A 7,860-nucleotide genomic window follows, 5' to 3' on the forward strand; every position below is an offset into this window, starting at 1 on the left:
GAATAGAAATAGGAAGAGAGGAAGACAAGGTGTTTCGAAGTAGTAGTAGTAGTAGTAGTAGTAGTAGTAGTAGTAGTAGTAGTAGTAGTAGTTAGCAGAGATGGTGCTAATGGCAAGAAAGAAGAAAAAGAAGATAAAAGAGAAGAAAAAGAGAAGCAGAAGTAGAAGGAAGAGGAGGAGAGGTGGTTCAGAATACAAGAGGTGAGTGAGCAACTGAGAAGAGATGGACGCTGGAGGAGGAGGAGGAGGAGGAGGAGGAGGAGGAGGAGGAGGAGGAGGAGGAGGGGGCGGCGCAGTGTAACCACAAACATGTTAATCGTTATACCCAAGGGGCGAGGGAGACGAGAAGACCGCACGATAATATTGGCGAGGCCCGTCAAGCATGTAGCTGCAGGACCCGGCAACATGGTATTTCCTCTCTCTCTCTCTCTCTCTCTCTCTCTCTCTCTGGTTCTGTTTTTATCATTCTATTTCCATGTTTTATTTATTTATTTATTGTGTGTGTGTGTGTGTGTGTGTGTGTGTGTGTGTGTGTGTGTGTGTGTGTGTGTGTGTGTGTGTGTGTGTGTGTGTGTGTGTGTGTGTCTACATTTCTTGCTATTTATCTATGTTTCGTGGTTTTCTCTCTCTCTCTCTCTCTCTCTCTCTCTCTCTCTCTCTCTCTCTCTCTCTCTCTCTCTCTCTCTCTCTCTCTCTCTCTCTCTCTCTCTTCCTCTCTGGTTCTGTTTTTATCATTCTATTTCCATGTTTTATTTATTTGTTTATTTATTTAGTAAGTTATTGTGTGTGTGTGTGTGTGTGTGTGTGTGTGTGTGTAGGTATGTCTATATTTCTTGCTATTTATCTATGTTTGGAGGTTCTCTCTCTCTCTCTCTCTCTCTCTCTCTCTCTCTCTCTCTCTCTCTCTCTCTCTCTCTCTCTCTCTCTCACTCTCTCTCTCTCAACAGTACATGCACACATACAACAGTGCATGGATCCTAGTCTCATGAAATTCCCAAATCTCTCGGAAAATTTAACTCCTACACACAGAATCAAGAGGCTGCAAGGGTAACCAAAGGAAGGCCTCTCACTGAGGAAGGCCTGGTATTATTCCTAACAGCAAGATCGATGAAGATTAAAGTAAGGAACGTTTTAAAATATAGCAAGAATTAATTGTAATGATGATGATTATAACCGTAGTATTAATAGCAGTATCAGTGTTAGTAGTAGTAGTACTGGTAGTATAATAACAATAATAATAATAATAATAATAATAATAATAATAATAATAATAATAATAATAATAATAATAATAATAATAATAATATCCAATATAGTAATATCAATTATCATAATGCAAAATATGATGGATGTCATAAAATTGCGTGTCATAAAACTCGGTAATGACACACACACACACACACACACACACACACACACACACACACACACACACACACACACACACACACACACGTGCAAACAATCAGTATTTTTTAAGAGGCTCAGATGAGTGCACAAAGTTAATGGTCTGGAAAAGTACGTAATGTATAAATTGTATTAAGACGAGGCATCAGTCACCGCTCATTGCCACACTATAATTGGAACCAAGCGAAGTGAGGATGATAGGTGGGAAAAGATAAGTATCTTTCATCCAGGGACTGCCACGTGTAGGCCTGATCGCTTTTTGTAGCTTCCTTTATTTTCTTATGTTCTTATGTTCTTACCTCTAAATTAAGGCAGAGAGGAGAAGAGACGCAGGAGTAAGGGGTGTGTGTTGATGATGCAGGTGACTATAGGGGATTCACTAAGCAGGCTGGAATGGAGGTGTTGAAGTCTGCGGATGTGACACTACTAATTAAAGGCTGCAATTGGAGCCCTTGGTGACTGTGAGGTGTGATGGAGTGGCCAGACAGGTGATATGGAAATGAATTTTCATATTGTCAGTTTTATTTAATTTCTCTTTAGAGACATTAGTGAAATTATGATGGAAAGTATTTATCTTTTTTTGTTCACAATTTTTGCATTGATTCCAGTCTTATTTTATGCAATTAATATAATGTCTTCTGATATCAAGACCAATTAATGGTTTGTATATCAATTAAATTATATATTTACTGTATCTACGTCTCGAACTGAAGAGACCACCAAAGGTTACTGCGGTACTAATCACAAACAAGGACGAGGGAAGATACGAGGCAACAGACAGATTCAAAGACGACTGTAAAGCATTCACTTTTTTTTTTTTTTACATTCACGTAACCTACACTGTTTTAAGAGAAGAGTCTGGAGACATCTCCGAAACTAAATCATCCAACACGATGAAAATGTTTTTCCTATCCACTTTTTGGGCAGCACGCAATTAAGAAGGCTTATTCTATTAACCTTATTTTTTTCTACTCTTCTCTGCAGGTGACAAAAAAAACAAACTGAACTTCCACGATAAACGATCTTCTTACAAATTTCTAGACGAGGACCTGAAACACCGCCCTTAGGAACCCCTACAGAAAACACCACCATTCTAAAAATTAACTGTAGGTGGAATAAAGAGCACCAGAACAACCCTACCGGCGAAGAACAAAGACAAATGAACGGCACTTCCTTGGCCCGTCACCCTCCGCGATATAAGGCGAGATGAGCAACGATCACAACACAGGTGTAGTGAGCGGCGTCGGTGAGAAGTGGCCAGACAGGTAGGTGTGTCGTCTTGTCGCGCGGCGGTTAAGGAATGAAGCCCCGTCGCCCAAGGGTTTGTAGGTTGTAAGGTGACTGTGTGAGGGTTTTTTTTCTCCTTCTTTTAATCTTTTCCTTTTCCTTTCCTCTTTACGCAAATGGACATAAGAATGCGAGACTTAAACAGAGTGAAGGTATGTCTGATGCCGCGTTACAAATTGCAGGTAAGGACTGTTTAGTATCGCAAAGACTGTTTTGTACGTGAGCGATATTGGTACGGTAACGATAGTGGTTGTAGTTGTAGTAGTAGTAGTAGTAGTAGTAGTAGTAAGAGGAGGAGGAGGAAGAGGAGGAGGAGGAGTAGCGGTAGTAGTAGTAATTGAATTAAAGGCTAGCACTGAGTAGGTACTTTTCAGCATTCAGGTATCGTGGCACGGAATAACCAGATATAATGTTCGCCAGTAAAGCCTCGTTAGCGGCCCTGTCTGCAGCTTAGATGAGCACGCCGAGAAACCTTACGAAAAAGAAATAAATAAAAAAAATAAATAAACAAATAAATAAGTAATAAATAAAATTAAGGAAAACGAAAAAAAAAAAGTCTACTCACTATTATCATCACCGACACCACCGACAAAATAATAACAATCACATCACACCACCACCAACAGCATCAATAACAATAATAATAATAATAATAATAATAATAATAATAATAATAATAATAATAATAATAATAATGATGATAACAGCCCAATAACCACTTACAGGACATTATCACCGTGCATAAGTTGAGCAGTGCAGTCTGGGCCTCCTAAATAATGCACACTTGAACGGAAGAAAAAATGCGAGGAAAAAGCGAAGATTAATATTCAACCACCCACTAACCTACTCTCTCTCTCTCTCTCTCTCTCTCTACAGATACGTGTCTCAGCGAACTCTTAACATCTTGGGAAATTGTTATGCAGAACAAGTAAAGATGAGAAGGTACGATTAACAACTGAAGACGAAGGCAAATGAAGTTACTGCTAGAAGAGAAACGCTGAGAGGAGATACCATATACTTGAAAATATGAATTAAGATTGGGAGTTTTAAATTTGGGGCTGAAACTCTTAATGTGTGTGTTTTTTTTTTTTTTTTTTTGTTGCCCTTTGCCGGAAATCCCCTTCCCCCTAAAAAAAATAAAAGAAAGAAAGAAAAAAAAAACAAATGAAGGGTAGACTTGAGAGGAATATTTTACTTGGAGGAAAGAGTCTAAATGCTCTACAAGAAAGGATAAGGGATAAGGAGCAAAGTTGACAGTGGGAAAGTACATGTAGAAAGAGGAAGGAAATGGAGGGATAATTGCATATACTGAATGAAAGAAAACCGTGTGTGTGTGTGTGTGTGTGTGTGTGTGTGTGTCCAAATCATATGTATTAGAAAAAAAATTACATATCTGTGCACCTTATGAAACACACACACACACACACACACACACACACACACACACACACACACACACACACAGACGCACACGCACACACACTCAGAAAACCTTGCAAGACGCGTTAAGGTGTGAATATGAAATTGCAGGGAGGCAAAATTGGGGCTCCGCTGACAGGTGTTTGCAGACGATACAGCCTTGTTTGGGATAAGTGCGGCAAAATTGCACGGAACACCTGAAATGTTTGACACTCGCTGTAATAGAAGGGCAATAAAGTAGAGGCTGGGCAAGGTTGAGATATACGCGGGCCGGTAATGGAGAATAAACAGGTACTATTAGGTTATGAGGGCGTCAATTAGAAGGAGCTAAAGAGTACAAACATCTTATTGGTAGAAATGCGAGGAATGGATGAGTGGGGACGTGGAGAGGTTGGACCGACTAAAATGTTATTAAATGAAGATGGATACGAGTGGAAAAAGAGGGAGCCTCACAGGAAAATGAGAAACGAGAGGGAGAACAAAAAAATATAACGTCGCACGCTAATATCCAACTGCGAAGGCTTTCCAAGTAAATTATGAAGGTGGGATAAGGAGTAAAAGTCGCGGTTTAAGAGCCGTGGAAATGAGTTGGGAGATGCTCACCAAGGCCTCGTGTGGCGCTGCAGGAAGAGATTGACAGAGTGCCTGTGCTCGTGGGGAGGAAAGAGGCGAGAAAGATCCTGGCGTGGTATGGAGTGGAAAGGAAAAATAAGAAAGAAAGCAAACCGGTGCAGAGAGCACGAGCGAGAGGCGACTGGAAGAGTGGGTAGTAAAAAGACTTCCCGGAGAAAAATGGTAAGAAAAAACGAAGGTAAACATTGTGCAACTCTATTGATGAATGTTGTGCATGCACCTCCATGAATTGCCAGGTCGTTATGCATGAATCACGTGCCGGAGGCAAAGATTGCTGATGCAAACCTTACTCGTCTTTGCCTCAACAAAGGAGGAATAAAAAATAGAAAATACAAATGGGGCTCAAAAGACATTAGAAAAAACGAGCCTTATTTATATTTAAGTTTTACCGCATAACTATTTTAGGTGATTTTCCCTCGAGACCGAGAAAGCGACACTTTAGTGAGGCCGCAGTCGCCGCCGGGCAGCGGGAGGCGGCGGGGCGGCAGACACAGACACGCCCTCGCTCTGGTCAGACCATCTTAAAGTCTCCGGCCTCAATGGGCCTCCGGGCTTAAAGTTGTGTGGCGAGGCGTGCAAGGCCCGTCCCGGCTCACGGCTCTGCCTCGCCTCGGGTTCAGGAAAATGCTTTCACCACATGCGTTTTTAATGAAGGCATATGCATGTTTATTAAAGCATCTCGTATAAAAGACTCATTCTTTGTTCTTTATTTTAAACGTTTTTCCAGTTATATATATATTTAACGGGATGTTAAGTTTAAAAGTGTTCTGGCCTGTGTTATATCCGCAGCATGTTTAGAATATTTATTTAAGAGTCACATGCAATCACAGCATTTTTTTCCATTTTCTGTGCTTCAAAGCCGGCCATCCAGCCCGGCCCGGAGTGTTAGGCCTATGCTGGCAGATCGTTTCATTTTATAATGCTGGGAATGCGGGCGCCATAAGAGTGCGTGGTGGGTGTGGCCGCCGCCTGGCCCCGCCCTCCGCCCCTCCCCCTGCCGCTTCCTTCCTCATGGTACTGTCCTCCTCACTTCACTTCCGGTGGATACATCGCTACACTTCGCTAAAACAGACGCGCCTTTCTTCCTGGTGGCGGGAGTGCAGCACACCTGCAGGCCGGCCCGCCCTCCACGGCCACGGAGAGTCATCGTGCACAAGGCGCCTCAGGCTACACCTTGCGTTGCCACCTCGCCACGCTCACCACCATCGCTCTCTGCTCACCTGCTCCCTGCTCCTTTCCTCACATCAATTTTATTTACTGTACATTACCCCATCAGACAAGCCTGCTCCACAACACGGCCTGCCACCTGCATGTTTACCTAAAATTCTCACAGTTCTTTCAAAGGCAAGCGGCGTGTGGCAAGGATCCCGGCCCATCATGCTTGTGCATGGATGGTGCCGGAGAGTGTTATTGGCAGTGCATTTACCCTACACCCATACTTCCAAAAATTAGCGGCTGCCCCAGCCATTCCCCTCCTCCCCCCTCACCTGCTCCCCGTGCAATGAATCCCCGCAAAGCACTGCCATCTTATAAAATGCTCGTGCGCGACGAGTATGGGAAAAATAAAACTTGGTTCATCGTGTTCCGCTTGAGCGTCACAGGCGGGTGGCTGATGTGCGATGGTCGCCGCGCGGTGCATGCGGCATGCATTCACCCCACTTGGCAATGACTCAAGAGACCGTTTCAAATCATCGCCTCCTGCCTTTCTCAAGTGTAACACTGTTATTGACACATTGCCGAACCCAGCAAGACACGCCTCCCCGGCTCTGCCACCAGCATACCCTCAGCCCTTCCTTTGCATGTCTGCGCTAATTGCACTGTGACACGCACATCCTAATATTTCACCCGAATATAAACATTGGCAGCATGCGTGTTGCTCAGCCCCGGCCGCCGCGAGGGGTCGCTGCACGAGGACACTCCTGCAGTGACCTCGCTGACCAGCACTTCCTGACCTTGGCTCGAGGTGGACGAACCTCCCCTGCCTGACCCCTTGAAGGACAACCACTCTCACTTACCCTGTCTCTCCCTCCCTCCCGCTCTTCCAAACCTATAGCAGCTTTTAACGCCAAACTCCACGCCATTAACGACCCCACCTGGCGTGACCGTAAGCAAAAGACCTACGCAGCAGCCGCCGCCCGCCATCCTCCCTCCCTTGCCTCCATCCCTTACCCACCCTCCCTTACCCATCCTCACCCAGACTGCCTACCCGGGACACCCTACATATACGAAGCACTCGCAGTTTCTGAAAATTCTCGAGGAAAGCAAACACAGGCAGGGTGAAGGTCAAGCAGAGTAAAAGCAAAGGTGAAGATGGAGTAACAACAGGCAACAGGAAAGGAGTATATGAAGAAGTAGCAAGTAAAACTACAGGAAGGAGAAATACAAAATAAAAATATAATGCCTTTGGATGGAAGTAATGTAAAAAATGAACAACATATTACAAAAAAAAAAAATAAATAAATAAATAAGCAAATAAAAAAAAAAGCAACACATAACAAACAAATAATATTAAATAAAAAGTCACGACATAAAAGAAGTCATAAGGAAAGCTGCAGATAGAAGATGTTCAGCGCATAAAAAAAAAAAGAAAAATTCATAATGCGAGGAGGAGGAAATCCAAAAGCTGACATTGATAACCTCACGTCCTTGATGAGGAGAGAAAAAAAATAAAGACAGAAAGAGAAGAAAGAATGAACGTTAACACTGATGGAGGAAGCATCCGTCATAACCTGTCCAGCCTGAGTCACCACCACTACCACCACCACCACCGCCGCCACCGCCACCAGTCAGGCTAATGCGTGGCTCAATCTTGCCACAGTGAAGGGTTGTGTTGCGTCTGCTAAGTGTATACCGTGTGTTTCCTCCCCGCCGTGTAAGGAAGCTGTGGCCGGGGAGTGTGGTGGGGAAAGAAGGAGGTGGAGAGAGAGGAGGTAAGAGGAGGGGAGGGAAGAGCCTTGCCCTTGTGGGAGAGAGGAAGAAGAGGAGGGGGTGATGTGGGAGTGGGGACTAAATGACGTAATTGGTTAGGGGTTATTTGTGGAGGTGTAATTAAAGGGGGAGTAATTAGAGAGGGTAAAATGTATAGTGTATAGTGTACAGTGTATACATGCATGG

General features: G+C 43.8%; 1 protein-coding gene and 1 long non-coding RNA gene across 4 annotated transcripts in view; one reads left to right on the forward strand and one right to left on the reverse strand.

The window, feature by feature from the left end:
- LOC135099794 (uncharacterized) overlaps positions 1-7,860 on the reverse strand; it is a 390,580-nt gene that overhangs the window by 17,890 nt on the left and 364,830 nt on the right. The gene's annotated exons all lie outside the window — the stretch shown is intronic.
- LOC135099805 (uncharacterized) overlaps positions 7,709-7,860 on the forward strand; it is a 107,440-nt gene continuing 107,288 nt past the window's right edge. The window contains exon 1 of the long non-coding RNA XR_010268389.1: positions 7,709-7,860. This exon is cut by the window's right edge and continues 773 nt beyond it. This is a non-coding gene — a long non-coding RNA (uncharacterized LOC135099805).

Source organism: Scylla paramamosain, chromosome 1 (genome assembly GCF_035594125.1).
Source record: "Scylla paramamosain isolate STU-SP2022 chromosome 1, ASM3559412v1, whole genome shotgun sequence".
NCBI lineage: Eukaryota > Metazoa > Arthropoda > Malacostraca > Decapoda > Portunidae > Scylla > Scylla paramamosain.